Source organism: Rhinatrema bivittatum, chromosome 4 (genome assembly GCF_901001135.1).
Source record: "Rhinatrema bivittatum chromosome 4, aRhiBiv1.1, whole genome shotgun sequence".
In the NCBI taxonomy this organism is placed as follows: domain Eukaryota; kingdom Metazoa; phylum Chordata; class Amphibia; order Gymnophiona; family Rhinatrematidae; genus Rhinatrema; species Rhinatrema bivittatum.
In genome coordinates, this window is record NC_042618.1 from 198437008 (window position 1) to 198457855 (window position 20848).

General features: G+C 43.9%; 1 protein-coding gene across 1 annotated transcript in view; it reads right to left on the minus strand.

Annotated features, from left to right (window-relative positions):
* Nucleotides 1-20848, minus strand: part of TEX264 (testis expressed 264, ER-phagy receptor) — a 378292-nt gene that overhangs the window by 350284 nt on the left and 7160 nt on the right. The gene's annotated exons all lie outside the window — the stretch shown is intronic.

Genomic DNA, 20848 nt, shown 5'->3' on the forward strand with positions numbered 1-20848 from the left:
TCAGATTCTGGTGTCACCTCAGTAACAGCAACACAAACTCCCTCATTAACAGGAACATTATATAATACAAAATCCAGCAAAAAAACATACTCAGTGCCTATAGGAAACCTGTCATTCCATAAACATCATAACTGCCAGACTAAGAGACTGGCTGATGGGTGTGGGGGAGTGTGTGTGTCAGAGAACGGGAGCCTGGCTGCCGGGGGCGTGTGTGTGTGTGTGTGTGTCAGAGAACGGGAGCCTGGCTGCCGGGGGCATGTGTGTATGTGTGTGTGTGTGTGTGTCAGAGAACGGGAGCCTGGCTGCCGGGGGCGTGTGTGTGTGTGTGTGTGTCAGAGAACGGGAGCCTGGCTGCCGGGGCATGTGTGTATGTGTGTGTGTGTGTGTGTCAGAGAACGGGAGCCTGGCTGCCGGGGGCGTGTGTGTGTGTGTGTGTGTCAGAGAACGGGAGCCTGGCTGCCGGGAGCATGTGTGTGTGTGTGTGTGTGTGTGTGTCAGAGAACGGGAGCCTGGCTGCCGGGGGCGTGTGTGTATGTGTGTGTGTGTGTGTCAGAGAACGGGAGCCTGGCTGCCGGGGGCGTGTGTGCGTGTATGTGTGTGTGTGTCAGAGAACGGGAGCCTATGGGGAATATAAGCTTGTGTGTTTTTGTGTGAGGAAGGGAAGGAGAGAGAAGAAACAGAAAGAGAATGACCCTGGAGAAGGGATTAGGAAAAGACTGACAAGGGAAAAGTGGAAAAAAAAAAAGAGACCGGGACCAACTGATTAAGATCAGACGAAGGTTAAAAAAAATTTTTTTTTTTAATTATTTTGAGTATTTAGTGCTTGGAATATGCCATCTTTGGGTATGTGCATTTCTTATATTTTTGTGTTTTGCTTTTTAGAGTTCCACTGTTCAGAGTTTGATTTCTCGGGCTATTTTGGTTTTATCTGCATGTTTCTATTTCTAATTTGTAGTCCCTTATTCTATGTTAGGTAAAGGTCAGTCTGTGTTCTGCCTGTGTGTTACTGAGATGCAGTACTGCTGCTAGCATGTAGTTTCTCTGTAGGGATTTTTTTTTTTTTTATCAGTCCAGCTTGTTCTGTTACCCCAGTAGGTGGTGTATTAAGGTTCTAGGGCCTGTTGTAGTATTTGCATTACTGCTTTTTCATAAAGTTGCTGTTATTTGAGTCCTGAGAGTCAGTGCTGTGCCTGTATGGTATGGCAAGGTTCTAGGTGGCTCTTTTTTTGCCAGGGTTTGTGTTACTTCACAAAAGTAGTGTAGGGTATCTTTTTGCTGAGGTGACACCAGAATTTGAATATATTCTTTTTCTATGTTGGATTGTAATGTGCTAAATAGCAAGTATAATTGTGTATGCGTGGTTTTTTTATTTAGTCACATGGCAACAGCAAATTGTCTGGTGCATCACCAACTTCAGCAGTCATCAACACTCCTGCTACAGATCCATATTAAAAAAAAACATTTTTATAAGCTGCTCAGAATTTTAGATGATGCGGCATAAAAAATTTTTTAATAAATAAAATACATGCTAGCAGAATACATCAACTCAGTCACAAATGAACAGCACTGACAGACCTTCGCCTAATACAGAATAAAGAGACCATAAAAAGTATCAATAGAAACATGTGGACAAAAACGGAACTGGAAACCGCAACAAGCCAGGCTTGCAATACTGTAAAAAACAGAAACATCATCATTCCTCATAAAACATTAATCAAGAAATATAAAACATAATAGTAAAATCATACTAATAAAAATGCATATTTATGGTATTCATTATTTTTATGCCGCTTATGTCAAAAGATCCTAACTGGCTCACAAAAAAAAAAATCTATAAATGAATACAGACACTTAAAATAAAGCAGTTATCACATAATAAAAAAGAAAAGAAAAAGCAAAAACAATTAAAACAATGTGGTTTAAAAGAAAACCTTAAAATTCTCATTAGATCAAAAAAAATTTAATATCAGAAAAGGCTCTTGGTATTTATGGAAAGCCTGGTTCAAAGGAAAGGTTTTTAACTATTTTCTGAACCATTTGGGACATTGGGTTAGCTGCAGCTCTTCTGATAGCTGATTCCAATACACTGGCGCTGAAACCGAGAAGGCGCATTTACGCATTGTGGTCAGTCATACTTGATGTAGCAATGGGACTTCCTATAAGAACTTTTGAGAGGATCGTAAAACTCTTACAGGGCAACAAGGCTTCAGCATAGCAGAAATCCAGGGAATGGTAAAGTGAGTGCGAAAGTCTTGAACTAGGCTAGCAATTTTATAATTCATCTTCAACTCAACAGGCAGCCAGTGAAGATCCGCTGATGAATAGAGTATTAAACAGTTAAAAGCTAGTAAAAATTTATCAATCGCGCCAATAAAATATTCAAAATAGCAAGACACATCAAAACAATAATTAGAATTATTAGGGGGGATATTAAAAAAAAAAAATCCTCTGTTCTCCATACCTGGGAACTTATGATTTCCAGCCATCCTGAAATGTCTTGGATTAGTGGGGTGGGGCAGGTGTGTACAACCTTTACCCTCCCTTGCACTCTCTCTCAAACACACACCTAGGCTCCAATACATTCAGAGGCTCTGACTCTCATATGCTCTCTCACACACACACACGCTCTCATTCCGGGCCTCCCCTTCTTCTGCCGAGGCAGGATTGGGTCCATGGCGGCCTATCAGGCCTCTTGTTCGGCTGATAGGCCTTGTGAGATAGGGTCCGCAATGGCCTCTTGGGTCTTTTCTTTTGCAGTCACAGGATGAGGCCTGCTTTTCTTAGCAGTGCAGACCAGGTTTTTGATGTAGGGGATTCTCTGCACTCCTCTGCTTGGACTACCTTAGTGCAAGCTCACTTTTTCTGAGCAGTTGCACTTACTACAGACTTAGTTATGGTCTGCTGGACCCCTAGAGGCCCGTGGATCATAGTTTGGGAACTAGTGCTCTACTACATCCACTGCTTCTGGAAAGAGGATCCGAGCCAGTATTGCATTATGTGATGTGCTGCGGCGATCAGCATACTCTCTTATTAAAAGCAGCCAGAAAGTACTCCACAACAAGTCTGTCCCAACTCTTTTTATTATTTCATTCCAGTGGAATCAGAGTAAAAGGAAAGATCAGCAAGGACTGGCTCCCACGATTTTCCATGGGAGGCAAAGAAAATAAAGAATTATTTTCTTCTCATAAATAATGTGCGGAGATTTAAAAATTAAATCTGCATGCATTCCTTGCCCGCCCCTTTGCGATGTGGGTAATTCTACCTGCAGAGGGGAGGGCAATTTGTAACCCCTGTTTTTACCCAATAACTATCTAGTTAACTGGGTAAGATCTTTTGAAAATTGCTCTCCCTATAAATAGGTGGGCAAATAACCCTTTGTGGAGAGGGTGGAGACAGAGCAGAGACTAGCCCAGCAATGCAGAATACAGATGGGTCATATTGTTTTTATTTGCATCGAGACTGAATTTTGTTGCATTTTTATATTTATTCTGCCATATATTATACTTTACTGTTATTAGTGCATTTCTTGTTGATGCAATTTGTATTTGTTACTCCACTGTAAACCACTTTGCTGCTGGAATTGTGGTATGCAAACTTAATAAATAAGTTCCGCATGCTGCAAATTTCTTTCAGTCAGGCTCAGCTGAATATATTTTCATGCATTTCAAAACACCCCGAACAGTGGCCACATTCTCCCTTTTATGACTAGATATTTGCAAAACAAACCTGCACCTAGTAGAGTCCCAAACCAACAGGGGGGGGGGGGAAATCAAGCTCATTGTTCATAAGGTGCCCTGAGTAGGTTGCCAAACAAATACTGTAATAATCATCATCATATTACAGCGTTTCAAAATAACCCAGTCTTTGGTCCGACACTACATGCTGAAATGCTGCCGTGAAGTTGCACCATAAGAGGTGGTGGGATTTAAATGTGAGTCTCCGGGTAGCAGAACTCTGTACTCCAAGCAGCAAGCTGCGCTGGAAGTGCCTAGAGATTGCCTTTATCATTATCTGTGCTGCATCTCCCTGGTGTACAACAGACGGTTTCGTTTTTAAATTTAGACTAAGTAATTGTGTGTCACATATAGACACCAAGCTCTCCCTACAGTCATGTAGACCATCAGATTTGAGGAGAGATATTTCTTATGCTTGCATTTTATCTGTTCTATTTTCTTAACCACTTTTTTTTTTTTTTTTGAAGAGATTCACCCAAGGCAGTGTACAGCAAGTTAAACTGGAAAACTTTATTCCTTTTACCTGCACCCCAACCAAGAGTGGTTATTTTGCCAGAGTTAATGAGTTTGTTAGCTAGACTTTGTATGCTGATGGGGTGGCCATGCCTTACAATATAAATTAAAGGCAACCATTATTAAAAGTGTTACCATGGCTTCTCCAGGGACGACCCTGCTCTTTGAGCAAGAGCTGCTCTGGAGAGTTGGTAAAACTGAGTACAGGGTCACCTAGAGGCACCTGCTCCAAAGGGAGCACACCCTTGCCTTTTTTCTTCTATTGCAACCGTACACAGTAAACATCGTTATTAGCAGCAGCAGCACAACACTCCATGTACTTTAATTAGAAAAGTAATTTGTTATACGTTTTATCAACAAGTGCTAGCCAGAAGGGACTGGAAGGCCCAAGGGACTAGCAGCCAGATACAGAGCCTTTCATCACCTGTTTCAACCTAACTCATGCAAGCAGGTACTGGAATTCACCGACCGCCAGCCAGGGAAGAGGAGGTGTCAGTCCAGTTACCAGGTGCTCTCATTACAAAGCCACCCTCTTGTTTTCACTCTGGTGGGCAGTTTCAGCGCCGGAGAATGCATGCCCCTTTCAACTCTGAATGCGAACTCCTCGGAGTAGACTGGAGGAAGCTTACACTGCCACTGCCCTTCACTTTAGGTCCTCTGTGTGTATGGGACTAGAAAAACGGCTTGTGGGTGGAAGGCCAAGGGACCGAGGAATGTGAGAACACAGGAGAGAGAGACTACATAGACAGGGAGAGACCGTGCAAGCTGGTGAGGGATGGTGTGGAGGGCAGGAGGGGGAATGACGAGGGAATGAAATAAAACCCACCCAACTGCAGAAGCAGCAGCAGAGTTACAGTACTTACTCACTGACCTCCCAGAGAAGTCTACATATACTGTAGTGGCACAAGCGGACGAAGTGTAATAAATGTTCTCAAAAAGACACAGCAAGTACAGAGAAGAGTAACAAAAATGATAAAGGGAATGGAATGGCTACCTTAAGAAAAAAAGGCTAATCAAAATAGGGGGTGGAAAAGTTAAATAGAAAAGGCAAAATTTTGCCTACCTGTTAGTTTCCTTTCCTTGAGTCTTACTACATCATTCTAGACTAGTGGGTTATCTTTGCCTACTAGCGAATGAAGAAGAGGACATGCCTTTTTCAGCGACAATCACTTGGTATCTAAGCTGGCACTTCACTGGCAAGAGCCAGTATTCTTATGTCAAAACAACATAAAATACCAACTGCCCCCAAAACACAATTAACTTTAGGAACAATAAACAGAGACTTCATAAACAAGCGGGACAAAGGAAACTCTCCTGTCTGTCCTGCCTAGAAAGCAAACTTTGTGAAGCAGGAACTGTATCCCATGTATCTCATTATGGCACTGTGCACACAAAGCAGCACCACAGGAGAGAGAGAGAACACAGAAGCAGCAGCCGTGGGTGTACCTTAAAGACAAAATTGAAATTTTCTGCCAAACCCAAAGGTCCGCAGCTAAGGATAATGATGCAGGCCCTGACTTCCCAGGATCATGAACTAGTATAGCAGGATTCAAAGAAAGGAAAACGAGACAGACCACATTTCACCTTCCTTATCATTCTGCTACCCCAGGCCAGACTAGTGGGATGTACTCAAGTTCACTCCAATATGGGTGGGAAGAAGACAGGGTTGCTCCGAGAAAGCAGAGTTGCTTAACTGTAACAGGTGTTCTCTGAGGACAACAGGTTGCCCACCATGCGAAGGAGCCCAGCCCAGAAATCTAATGTCAAAGTTTCTAGAACTTAGATTGAGCCTCTCTGAGCATGCATACCACGCATCCACACAGGCCCCTCAGTTTTAGAATACTGAATTTAGAAGAAAATAATAAAGAACAAAACCCACGAGCTGGAGACCCAACTCTACAGGGAGAGGGTGTGTTTCATGAGAACTGACATCCTGCTGTCCTCGGAGAACACCTGTTACAGGAAAGCAACTCTGCGTTCTCCAAGGTCAAGCAGGATGACAGTCCTCACACATGGGTGAATGTCTAGCTACAGGCGGCCCCCTCCTTCAAACAAAAAAAGGAGACCAACAAAACAGGTGTCAACAGGCACAGCAAAAAGCTGGCTGGACCGTCTATGGGCTTCTGTCCTCTCCAGATAGAAGGCTAAGGCTCTTTTGCAGTCGCCTTGGTGCGATTGGGATCTAGGTAAAAATGTTAGCAAGATGATGGACTGGTTAAGATGGATGTCAGACACCACCTTAAGCAGGAACTTAGGGTGCTCTTGTGCAAGCACCCTATAATGAAAAAAACTGTATGTAAGGCGGATAAGTCACTAAGGCATGGAGCTCACTGACCCTGCGCACTGAAGTGACCGCTACCAAAACAAGACCTTCCAGGTCAGGTACTTCAGGTCACAGGAGCGCAGCGGCTCAAAAGGAGCTTTCATCAGCTGAGCCAAAACCATGCTGAGGTTCCAGGACACAGAGGGAGAACTTAGGGGAGGCCTGGATCAGTGCTTTTTAATATATTTATAAATAATCTGGAAAGGGGTATGAGTGAGGTGATCAAATTTGCAGAGGACACACAATTTTGCAGAGTAGTTCAATCTCAAGCGGTTTGTGATGAATTGCAGGAGTACCTTGCAAGACTGGAAGATTGGGCTTCCAAATGGCAGATGAAATTTAATGTGGACAAGTGCAAGGTGTTGCATGTAGGGAAAAATAACCCTTGCTGTTGTTGCACAATGTTAGGTTCTATCTTAGGAGTTACCACCCAGAAAAGAAATCTAGGCATTATAGTGGATAATATATTGAAACCGTCGGCTCTGTTTGCTTTTTTGATTGCTACAGCATATTATTAGGAATTATTAGGAAGGGAATGGCAAATGAAATGGAGGATGTCATAATGCCTCTGTATCGCTTCATGGTGAGACTGCACCTTGAATACTGTGTACAATTCTGGTCGCCGCATCTCAAAAAAGATACAACTGCACTGGAGAAAGTGCAGAGAAGTGTCATCAAAATGATAAGGGGCATGGAATGGCTGCCCAATGAGGAAAGGCTAAAGAAGTTAGGGCTGTTCAGTATGGAGAAGAGACAACTGAGGGGGGATATGATAGAAGTCTACATAATCATGAAAGGACTTGAACAAGTTAATGTAAATCTGTTATTTACTCTCTCAGATAATAAAGGTCTAGGGGGAGCACTCCATGAAGTTAGCAAGTAGCACATTTACAATAAAATCGAAGAAAATTCTTTCACTCAGCACATAGTTGAGCTCTGGAATTCATTAACAGAGGATGTTGTTACAGCAGTCAGTGTAATTGGGTTTAAAAAAGGTTTGGATAAGTTCCTAGAGAAAAAATCCATAAACTATTACGGTAATTAATAAGCAATAGTAGCTTGTGATTTATCTAATATTTGGATACTTGACAGGTACTTGTGACTTGGACTGGCCACTATTAGAAACAGGATACTGGGCTTGTTGGACCCTTGGTCTGACCCAGTATGGCATATCTTATGTTCAACTGAAGCAGCCCGGCAGGAAACATACAACTATGGCTGTACAGATATGGGCTTACCCTCTACACCATGGTGATATGAGTCAATTGCACTCAGATGAACTCTAACAAAGCTAGTCTTGCGATCTGCATTGGAGAGGTGCAGAAGGTAGTCAAAACAGTTTGTGTACAGCTGAAGAAAGGGTCTAGGGCCTTTTGCTCACAGCACAGAGAAAAGCTCCTCCACTTCAGTCCATAAGACTGTTACCTCTTCCGGTGGCATCGGGGCTCCTGCCTCGATATTGACGGCAAAGCTCCGCGGGGCAGGGCATCCTCTTCCCCAATGGCGGCAGGGCTCCCTCGGTAGCGTCAGCGGCGCGGTCCCGTGCCAGTCGAGGCGTTCCCTCCGGCAGTGACGTTAGGATATCCGCGTCAACGCCGGCAGCATGGTCCTGCGGTATCAGCGCCGGGACACGCCCCCTTGACGTCAGACGCCGACGGGGGATCAGTCTGCGCGGGAGATTTGGCTATTTAAAGAGAGCCTTCTCCGATGCTCTCTGCTTCTGCCACAAGTGTTCCTTGGAGTTTCCTGCTACTTGTTTGCCTGCTGTCATTTACCTGCCTGACCTGGACTGTTCTTTGGATTACCCTGCTTGCCGCCTGCCTGTTGGATTGTCTGCCCTGGTTCCTGATTGTTCGCTGCCTGCCCTGACCTGGACTGTCTATTGGATTACCCTGCTTGCCGCCTGCCTTTTGGATTGTTTGCCTTGGTTCCTGCTGTCTGCTGCCTGCCCTGACCTGGACTGCTTCTGGACTACCCTGTCTGTCGCCTGCCCTGACTTGGACTATCCCTTGGATTACACTGCCTGTCTCCAGTCCTGTGTGCCTCTCCTACACAAGGTAAGCAGTCTTCGACCTTGGTTCCACATTATCCGAGTAACAGTTGTAACAAAGACTTTCTGGTAGAAAGCTTTCAAGAAGCCACAAAGATAGGAGACATCGCCTGAGAGATTGAGGGGTTGTAGAATCAACCTCTCAAACAAGATGTGAGCAACAGGGCATGAAGGTTGAGATGTCGCAAGGAGCCCCAATCCTGGGTGATGAGATTTGGGGAAGTCTCCAGTTTGAATAGTTTCGGGGGAAAACTTCCTGAAAGAGTGGAAACCAGATGTACCTCAGCCAATGAGGGGCTATGAGGATCATAGTTCTCTTGTCCTCCCTGAGCTTCAACAAAGTCTTCGCCACTAGCAAAACAGTAGGTTACACAGAGGAGACCCTAGCCCCAATGAAGGGCAAAAGCATTTGAGGCTAGCTTGCCCTGTGTCCTGTACATGGAGCAGAACTGAGGAACCTTCCTGTTCTAAGAAGCCACAAACAGATCCACCTTCAGGCTTCCCCAGAGGTAGAAGATCCGATGCGCTACCCCTTGGTCCAGAGACTATTCATGGGGTCCGAAGCAGCGACTCAATCTGTCCACTATCCCATTCTCCGTACCGGCCAGATATGGTCCTGGGGCTGAGAGGAACATATCTGGACCACCTCTTGACACAAGAGGTAAGAGTCCGTACCTTCCTGCTTGTTGACGTAGTACATCGCCACATGGTTGCCTGTTTGGATCAACACCATTTTGTTGGACAGTCTATCACTGAAAGCCCAGGGCATACCTGATTACCTGGAGCTTCAGGAAGATGATGTGACAGACATTACTGGGTGGGCCAGTGAACCCTGAGCTCCCCATCCCTGGGTGGATACATCTGTGATTATGACAATTTGAACACGAGGAATTTAGAAGGATACCTCCGGTACAGGTTAGAAATTTTCCCACCACCAGGACAAGGAGTCCTGGAGGGACAGAGTGATTCGGATACAGTTCTGTAGATCTGGAGTGGACTGAAGCCACTGGGATTGCAAGGTCAATTGGGTGATAAGCATAGAACCCTGAAACACCTTCCTGCCAAGTGCATCCATGGCCTTCTGATCCTTTCCCAAAGGTGCCAAAGAATGGTGTCTGAGTGCATTTAGCCTTCTTGAAAGCGATTCGACCACTACGGATTGGTGTGACAGCTGCCGCTTGTCAAATCCAGGAGTCTTCTGGACGAGATGTATTGCATCCACCTTCCTTTTCACGGGAGCAACTAAGAGGGGATTTTCCCAAATCCTCATCAGCAACTCCACAAGAATCTTGTGCACTGAGACAGCCACGACCTCCTTAGGAGGCTCCACGTACTGGAGAATATTCAGCATCTTATGCAGGGTATCCTCCTTAGCCTGCAAATTAAATGGGATGGCCTTGGCCATCAACCTGACAAAGTCTGAGAAGGAGAGGTCTTCCGGGGAATGCTTCCTTCTGCTGTTGGGAGAAGACAGGGGAGGCCATCTGATGTGTCGTGATCCGAAACACCTGAGAAGCCTTCCCCCCAGGAGTTGTAGGGGTCTTTGTCCCTTAGTGCTTGGTCTCTGGCCAGCGGTATAAGAACCAACTTGACTGGCCATGTGGGCCTGGACCTTGAGGCCGCTCCTGTCACCAGGGGAGCTTTTTCCTCTAAGGAACTTGGGACGACTTCCGGATCTATTGGTGGGCATCGATGACATCCTGGGCACAGACAGCGACAAAGGTATCAGTAGCACTCAGATGAGTGTGTGCAGGCATCTGAGCATTGCCTTGGGGGGGGGGGGGGGGGGGGGCGGGGATGGTGCCAGGCCTGGTGTCGGTGCCCTGATGCTGAGGCCCTGCAACATCTTCTCCATGACCTACTGTACACACTTCTCCAGCTCCTCCTCAAAGACCGCCGATGTCAAGACTGGAGGTTTGTCAGATACTCTTCAGAACCGAGAGGAGGATCGGTGGCGGACATCAGAACCAGTGGAGGCTGTGGTAAATGCCTGGGAACCATGGAGGACTGGCGCTCCTCACCATGGGGTCACCACAACCAAAGTTGGTACATTCCCATGCCTGGCACCATGCATTGATATGGACTGATGCCAATGCTTTTTCAGCTTCCCTCGAACTTAAGCTCAATCCTTCCCTGGTGCAGAGGCCGAAGATGATGAACCAGATGTCTTCGACCTGGAAGAGGTGGGCAGTGGCCTATCTCTGGCACCCCTGGAAGCCGTCAATGCCAACAGAGCTGATGAAAATGGCCATTGGTGCAGCTCCAAGGTCACTCGATGTTGATGAATCGGTCTTCCCAGGCCTGAAGAACAGGTCCATCTTGTCTAGCCAGACCCGGCATCTTTTTGGGGTCATCTGTGTGCACTTACTGTAACCCTGGATGTCATGCGATATCCCAAGGCAGAGGGCACATTTATCATGGGGATCCATGATAGACATTGTCCTCAGGCACCAAGGGCATCACTAAACCTGGTCAATAACATGCTGTCACGAAAGAAAAGGGACACGATGTTGAAATCGATGGTGGTGGCCATTGATGGATGGCAGACACCAAGCACACTACTGCCCTAGGTGATAGATTGCGAAAGGAACCTTATCAAAACGTCAAAAAACCTAACTGAGATGACAGAAGGGAGAACTGGGGGGGGGGGGGGCACCTCACATCAACCATTCAATCCCAACAATGCAAAATTACTGTGAAAAAAATAGAAAAAAAAATACTCCAATAAGGAGAAAAGTAGAGAGACTGAACTTTGCCACAAAACACTGGGCTCCACTGAAAGAGACCGAGGGGACCCCCGTGTGGATGTGTGATATATTGCATGCCTTAGCATGTTCAGAGCAACTCAGTCAAAGTTCTGGAAACTTTGTTATAAGTTTTCCGTACCGGGCTCCATCAGATGATGTTACCCATGTGTGAGGACTGCTATCCTACTTGTCCTTGGAGAATGCCTTCCCCAAGGCAGTATCTCTCTTGGGCTTTCACAGCTAGTTTATAGCATCTATGAAAGAATGCAAAGACCAAGTGACTGCCTTCTGAATACTCTCAGAGACAGGCATTGCTTAAGAGGAAACCTCATAAAATGAGCACAAACGCACCTTCAGAAATTGTTGACCCTTATCAAAAAGGCTGAGCTTGACATCATATAAATATGTTCTGTGATTTTGATGTTCAGAATAGTTTACACGATTGTTCCCCAGCACTGCAGTCAAGCTCACCAGTCTATAGTATCCCGGATCAACCTGGATCCCTTTTTAAACAGCGGCGTTACATTGGCCACCCTCCAGTCCTCATGTACAATGCATGATTTTTATGATAGATTACAAATTACTAGTAATCTAGTAATCAGACTAGGTAGTCTGAAATTTCATTTTTTAGTTCTTTCAGAACCCTGGGGTATTTACCATCCAGTCCAGGTGATTTGCTACTCTTCAGTTTGTCAATCTGGCCAACTACATCTTCCAGGTTCACCATGATTTGGTTCAGTTCATCAGCATCATCACCCCTGAAAACCATCTCCTTAACTGGTATCTCCCCAATATCCTTATTAGTAAACACCGAAGCAAAGAATTAATTTAGTCTTTCCGCGATGGCCTTATCATGCTAAGTGCCCCTTTAACTTCTCGATCATCTAACAGCCCAAACGGCTCCCTCGCAGGCTTTCTGCTTTAGATATATTTTTTAAAGGTTTTTATTATGAATTTGGTATGGGTTTGATAAGGGATAAAATTTATATAAAATATGTGAAAAATATATAAGTTGGTGGCTGAAAGAGCAAACAGATTAGCATTTAAAAAGTACAAGAGATCTCAAAGAGGAGGAGAACAGGAAGGAATATTTTGAAAAGCTAAGAGAATCAGGAAATAGAGTCAGGATGGTTAAAGGTATTGAGGAAAAAGATAGCTAATTTAGTAAAGCTGGGCCTCAATCAGTGAAAGGGGAACATGCAAATACAGAAGAGGACATTGAAACAGAGATGAAAAGGAGAAATGTGCGCAGGAATACAAGGATAAAGCAGAAATGCTAAACAAACACTTTTGTTCAGTATTTGCTGAAGAGGGGATTGCAGAAAATCCCTGGTTAGGTAAAAGGGATACATATGGTAGAAGAGTAGAGCTCACACCATTTTCAGAAATGAGGGTTTACAAAGAACAGAACTGAGTTGACAAAGCTATGGATTTGGATGGGATACATCACAGGATACTAAGAAAGCTCAAAGCAGCTCTGATAGAATTACTGACTAATCTGTTCAAATCAATCTTTGATGACAGGAGTGGTTCCTTAGGACTGAAGGGCATGATGTCCTATATATAAGTGATAATAAGTTGCAGGTTGAAAATTACAAGCCATTTAGTCTGAACTTAGTAGTGAGAAAACCAATGGAGCTTCTGTTAAAAGGTAACCTAGAATCTGGTAAATACTGTCACACAAAAGGAGTCTGATAATTCGAGCAGCCTGCAGTTGGGCCCCAATGTCATGGTTTGGTCTGGAAATTGGTTAAGAGATAGATGTCAAAGGGCCTGTTCCAGTACTGGGCAGATGACATTTAATGTGGACAAATGCAAAGTGATGTATGTAGGGAAAAGCAATGCAAATAGCAGCTACACAATGCAAGGTTCCACTTTGGGAATTACCTAGGAAAGGGATCTAGGCGTCATCGTGCATAATGTGTTGAGGTCCTCTGCTCAGTGTATGGCAGCAGCTAGGAAAGCAAATAGAATGGTGGGAATTATTGGGAAAGGAGTAGAGAATAAAATAGAGAATATTATAATGCCTCTATCGCTCCACGGTGAGCCCGCACCTTGAGTATTGTGTGCAGTTCTGATCACCGCATCTCAAAAAAAGACATAACAGAATTAGAAAGGGTACAGAAATGAGCAAGCAAAACGATAAGGGGGATGGAACAATTCCCCTATGACGAAAGGCTAATGAGGTCAGGGCACGTCAGTTTGAAGACGAGATGGCTGAGGGGCGATACGATAGAGGTCTATGGAATGATGAGTGGAGTGGAACAAGTAAACATAAATCAGTTATTTACTCTTTCAAAAAGTAAGGGACATTCAATGAAGTTACTGGGTGAAACATTTAAGACAGAGCAGCTTTAAACTCAACCAAAAGGGAAAGCAGACAGTCACTTAATAGCGCATGGTTCGGAGGGAGGTATCTTCAAAGGATACTAATGAAGCATTAGAGTTAGGGCATCCCAGAGAGGTTCCACTAATAAAAGTAGTCAAGTGCCTATAATTAAAAACTCACCTGAGCTAAAAGATTCCAATGTATCCCTGTCAGCTGAAAAGCAGAATGTTAATACAAACAAAAAAACATACTTTGAAATGTTTGTATGCTAATGCCAGAAGTCTAAGAAGTAAGATGGGAGAATTAGAGTGTATTGCAGTGAATGATATTTAACTGGCATCTCTGAGACATGGTGGAAAGAGGATAATCAATGGGATAGTGCTATACCAGGTTACAAATTATATTGCAATGCTAGAGAGGAGTATTTTTTTTTTTTAACCAAATGCTGCTACTGTCCACCTGGCCAAGATGGCGAGACGGACAGTGAAACGCTAAGAGAAATTAGGGAAACTAACCAAATTGGTAGTGCAATATTAATGGGAGATTTCAATTACCAAATATATAAAAGTATCTTTGTATATGAATCCACGATTTGTATAAACATAAAATTGATGACGTGGTGTCAATCACTTTTAGTTTACAAATGCTGTGTCTCTCCTGTAATATTTTTTTACTAGGTATAACAATATCTGTACCACTGGAACTTGTCCAAACATTTTTCCTGAGGGTGTATGCATTTATTTATTGCAATTTATAACAAGCTTTTCCATACAGAAATGTCCAATGTGGGAAACATCATTTGAAACACTTACAAATAAATATAGCATATTACTACCATAAAATCATAAATGGTCATGCATTTCCTATAAAACAGATAATAAAAGCAAATCTCGCAAGTCATGAACATTTGTCATAAGAGGTTTAAAACTGCCCGACCATAACAATTACTAAAACAATAAAACCAAACATCTCACATAAAACAATCAATAATAAAACAGATCTCATAGGTCAAGGACATTTATCATAAATAAGTCTCAAACTGACCTACAAAAAACTAACCACACACATGAGGAACTCATAAGGCATAAAACAGCCAAGTAAAACTAAGTAAAAGTTAGGTGGCGGGTGACTTAATGGGGACAAGATGGCGACTTAAGGAGAGGACGCAGCAGGAGCAGCTCCTCGAGATCTGCAATTCTCATTCCTTTTGAAATAAAATGCCTCATACCAAGAGGAAGGGGAAAGTAAGGCTGGATACCGCAGCAACAGTCTTACCTGTACCCTCCCAACCTACGATTGAGGGCTTCTTCGCTGCTGTAACAGCGTCAACCCCAGAGAGGAGGTCCGCAGAGGCGACGGGTGGGGAGCACACCTTGCCATCCTTGGACATTTCAACATCGCTGAGTCCTGGGGCGCCCAAAACTCCCTCTCCCCCTACTTTCGGCTCGAACACGGAACACGCCTGGGTCCCGCGGCCGATGGGGCCGGTCGGGGGAACAGGCAGCAGCGGTTGTTTCCGGGTCAAAGGCCGTCTGTATGCTGGCTGGTGTCAGTGCTCGAGGAGAGCAGAGTGAGCAGGAGAAGATCGCCATGGAGAGGCAGCGCTCGGCGAGTGAAAACGCCGCTGCAGTCACTATCGATGGCGGAGAGGAACCGGTAAATGAAATTCAGAGGTTTGCTGGAGTGGGGCGGTAAGCTCAGACCTCAGTTTTAAACTATCAAGACCTAATGTAATAACATTAGAAACTGTGTGGAATGCTCTAGTTGCATTGGAGAAGGCAATTTCAACATTGACAGCAGTTGTAACTAATTTGCAGCAAAAAGATCAAGAAATAAAACCTATTTTGGATAAGCATGAGAAGGAAATTAACGATATGGAGTTGAAAGTAACAAAAATTCAAGAAGTTCAAGTAAAGCTGATACAAAGTGAGGCGATTTCAGCCAAAAAGTTGAAAACTTTGGAAAATTCCCAGAGATACTTGAATCTTAGGTTGTTAAACTTTCCTTCTATAAAATCTGTTTCACTGCGAGATCAGTTTAAAAGATATATGATGGACATTCTTCTCTTTCCAAATGAAGTTATACCACCTATTTCAAATATCTATTTTGTGTCTAAGAATAGTGCAACTGCATCAGGGGAACTTAATGCGCCCTTAGAAATGGGTGCTGATTTGACTGGTTTCCTTGAAACGTCAGTAGAAGATCAAGTTGAATAATCGGGGAACTGTATTGTGTACCTTTGTTTTTTCTGCAGAGAGAGATTCTGTCTTAAAGTGTTTTCTCCATAATAGGGAAAAGCTTTTCTTTGGTGAAAAAATTAGAATTTACCCTGATGTAACAAGAAGAACACAAATGCGTAGAAAGAAGATGTTGGAGATGTGTCAAGAAGCACGGCAACTGGGAGCTAAAATAACAACAAGATATCCATGTAAATGCTTGATGTATATTAATAAGAGATATGTTTATCATGATCCTTCACAATTGCGATATTTTCTGGATAACTTTGAAACTGAGCGAGCTGTACCTTAGAAAGTTACAGGCATTAAGAATGTTCACACCTCTCCTTTAATTGTTCCTCATGATTCTTTTAAGTTTATGCTCCCTTATAACATCTTGGATCCCCTCACTTTCCTATATTATGTAACCTGTATAATTATTGGAGGAGTTTTCTTTTCTTTTGATTTTTGCCTTTTTTATTGCTTATGATGTTTGAATGATATATGATTTATATTACTTTGTAGGCAAGGATGTGATGGATAAGATGTAAAGTTTTGAAACTCCATGTTAATTATGGAAAAATTAATAAACAATAAATTAAAAAAAAAAAAAAGTTAGGTGGAATAACTAAGCTTTTGTTAATTGTCTAAAACCTTAATATTCTGGAAGGAAATTTGCTTAAACTGAATGAATTCAACAATCGCCGAGCAGCACCAGGAAAAGCTTTGTCTCACCTTCAAATCCGTCTTGCTTCAGTTCGAGAGAGAATGAGGCGCAATCTAAGAAAGCTTCAGGAATGGTCAAGTGTTTGGCAGCTAAGCTTCAAGGCAAAAAAAAAAATAGGGCAGAATCCTGCATTTTAAGTACAGAAATACAAATGAGCAGTGCGAGGTACTGATGTGCACCAACTGAGACAGAAATCTCGGAGCGATCACATCTGATGAGCTCAAGGTAGCAAAACAACGCAACAAGGCAGAGGCCATGGCCAGAGGAATGCTAAAGTGCACGGAGAGAGCTATAACCAGAAACCTCCGTTTCCTGTGGCAGATTTGCATATATTTGTATATTAAATAACTTTTTTTTACTGTATAAAAATACAATCATTTTCTCACATTTTGTGTCTAGTTACTTTGGTTATTTATTAGAAGAAAAGGGATCTTAGTGATTGGTGCTGGGCAGACAGGGGATTTCATAAGTGGAAAATGAAACAGGGATCTCAGGTAGGAAGGGTGAGGGATAAAGGATGGATGAGGATAAAGACACAAAGGGTGGATGGAATCAGCGAGAAGAGGAGAAGAGGGAACGAAAGAGGATCTAGGGTCAGGAGGGGAAGGCAGGAATAATCCGCTCACACCATTGCCCAGAAACACTGATCCTCTCTTGCTCTCTCTCTTACACCCCACACCTCCTCCAGTCCTCTCACTCAACAGGGCTGATGCAATACCATGTGCTGAGGCTAGTGCATGGCTTAACACGTGATTGGACGACGTGCGTCCAAAACCCCCGATCTAATACGGGGATTAGCGCGTCCAAAATGCACATCCAAATCACCCCGTAGCTAATAGCGCTCATCGCATATAAATTCATATAGATGAGGATTTGGCTAATCCTCACAATCCAATAAGTTTTCCGCGCGGCCAATGCGCTCATTGCAACATGGCAAATTTTACGCCAGCTCTGGGCTGGCTTAAAGGTATGCCACGCTCAAGGGCACATTGGGGAAAAAAACAAAGAAAAATCCTTTCTTGACTCCTCCTAGTAGTATCGTCATGATAATGAGTAGAAGGAACCAAATAAAACAGTATTTGGTTAAAAAAAAAAAAAGTATTAGAAAAAAAAAAATTCTGGACCTCGAATACACACACAAGATACAAGGTCCAGGCTGTGTATCTTGTGCACGCATGCATTCAGACAACAACCAACAAGGACTGAACTTCACAATCCGGGTAAACAAGCGAGGGGGTAGCTTGCTTATTACGGCGGTTACTATCCTAAACCAATTAAGCCTGAAACATCACTTTGAATGCATTACAGCGTTGCTCTTTGCTTCTACGGCAGGGGGAAATGTGGAAAAGAGGATTTACATTTAGACAACATCCATCAAGGCATGGATCTGTGCAGTCTGGGTAAACTAGCATCGGGGTAACTTACTTGATGCGGCAGTTACTATCCTTAACCATTAAGCCTTATGCTCACCTTTCATGCAACTCCAACATTACTCTCTGCATCAATGACAGGGGATGGCAGGAAATTTGAATCAGTTACCAACAAGGGCCCTGAACTTGGTGGTTGATGAAACAGATAAATATGGGAAAATAAGTGTGGGAGCTCGCTGGGCAGACTAGATGGGCAGATTGGTCTTTTGCTGACGTCATTTCTATGTTTCTATGCTAGTAGCAGGAGAAAACGGACACTCGTAGATTGAGTGTCTGTGTTCCCAGCCCGCTTGTCAGCCACCTCTCCTGTGCGCCCAATGCCGAGGAGACGCTAGGGATGCACATTTTTCCTAGTGCCTCCTTTTTAGTGTGATCCCCTCATTTAAATACTGAATTGTGCACCCAGGAGAGGTGGCGCAACACTGAACCCTTTTCCAATCCCCTAACTCTCCTGCTTCCTCTCTGATTCCCCGCCCCCCATCCCTCTCCCCACAACTCCTAACTTTCACTCTTGCCTCCCTAAGCCCTCCCCCCCCCCCCACTTCCAATCCCCCCTCCACCTCACCTTTCCCCAAAACCCCTCTCTCTTGCCTCCCTGACCCCTCAATCACTTTTGCCTTCCATTCCCTCTACCTCACATTGCGGCAGTTTAACACCTCAGGCTGTGTCTTTCTTCTCATCTTACCCAGTGACAGTGTCTCCCCTTCTGCCCAAGACATGTAACAGTAGCAATGGCGGGAGCATTTGATGCAATACATCAGACCTCCTCTATCTCCCCCACTGGTCATCCACATCCCACCTTGAATTCAGCTTGCTGGGAGGAGGAGAACAGCAGCAAATGCAGCACTTCAGGGCGCATCCTTCTCCTCTGCTGCTGCTGCTGGCCCCCCCCCCCCCCCCGTGTCACGCTTTGAACCACGCACTTCACCATAGTGCTGCATGGCTCACAGCACATCACTGGAGGCCCAGCATTAGAGAAGGGGGAATGCAACCCGAAGCACTGCATTGCTGTTGTGCTCCTCTCCTCCTAGCAAATCAAGATGGAGCTGGGGGTCAAGAAACCCAGAGGAGGGAGCAAGCGAAGGACTGACGTGCTGCCCAAGACGCTTCCGCCACTGCTACTGCTACATACCCCCCCGATCTCTTGCAGCGATTCTAGGTGGATTGGGAAATTCTGTGGCTACAGAATTGCGGAAGAACTAGGGGGCCCCTGGGTATAACCAGCATTAAAAAAAAAAAAAAGGTGATAATGCCTCTGTTCAGGTCATTGGTGAGATGTCCGTATTCTGTCCAATTCTAGAGTGGAAACGGCCCAGAGAAGGGCTACCAAAATGGTTCAGGGTCTGCACCAAAAGAATCTTTCCAGATGAGACTTAAAGTCCTAAATATGCAGACCCGAGAGGAGACCGATAGATGTTCAAATACTTCAAAAAGGGTATAAATCGTGCACAAGAAGCAAAACGTTTTTCAGAAGAAAGCAAGCTCTAGAACAAGAGGTTACAACATGAAGCTGTAAAGGGGTAGACTAAAGGAGTAACATCAGAAAATACGTATTCACAGAAAGACAGGGTTGGCCTTAGGAGGATGTGGGACCCTAGAAGACTGAAATTATAATGTTGGGGATGGGGCTACCACGGCAGTGCAAGGCTGCCCTAAGTATGGGGTCCAGAAAGGGAGGTGGATGTACCCAGCAGCCTCTCAGCTGAAGGAGGGGAGGCAAAAGCAAAGAAAGCATGAGATAAAGTACAGAGGGATCCCTAGCTGAGAGGAGGGGACGGGAAAGGATGACATCAACCACGGTCTATGTTATTGCACCAGGAGGTAAACGGAGCAAATCAGCAAAACTATTAACAAATCACTGGGAGCAGACAGTATTCATTCCAGAGTTCTCAAAGAACTCAAACAGTAAACTGCAACCTGGAACCTGTCATTTAAAACAACCACAGTACCTGAACACTGGAAGATGGCCTAAGTAACGCTGATTGTTTAAAAAGGGCTCCACTAAGCTTTACGATGTTGTAGGGCTAAATGGTAGAAGCTACCGTATTTTTAAAACCAATATTGGTGGCCATATAGAAAGACATGGCTTAATAGGGAAAAGAGTCGACATAGTTTTAGTGAAGGGAAGTCTTGCCTTATCAAGCTATAGATTTTTTTTTTAAAGATGTAAACAAATGTGAATACAGGTGAGCCCGTTGTTATAGTATATTTAGATTTTCAGAAGGCATTTAACAAAATCCCTCATGAGAGACTCCTCAAGTCATTAAAAGCTCATGCAATAGAAGGCAGTGTCCTATAGTTAGGGACCTTTGTTTTCAGTTTTTAATTTTCCTGGGAATTTCAATGTTATAACAAAAAAAAAATCATGGAATTATGACTGTTATAACAAACATAAGTGGCAATAATGGGCTATATGAAAATGCCTCTATGGCTACTTAATCCAACTCCAATATAGTGGTTGTTGGAGAAAGGTTATAATCATTGGAAAACCCCAGCAGTCCAGTGTAACTTTGGTGGTATACAACAAACTGATGTTATACCACTTACAACTCACAGTTCTGACGCAAAGATGCTGTATTCAAAGCTTCATGCAATAGACATCAGTTTGTTGTATACCACCAAAGTTACACTGGACTGCTGGGGTTTTCCAATGATTATAACCTTTCTCCAACAACCACTATATTGGAGTTGGATTAAGTAGCCATAGAGGCATTTTCATATAGCCCATTATTGGCACTTTATGAGGTTTCCCCAGTTCAAAACACAAAACACATACAAT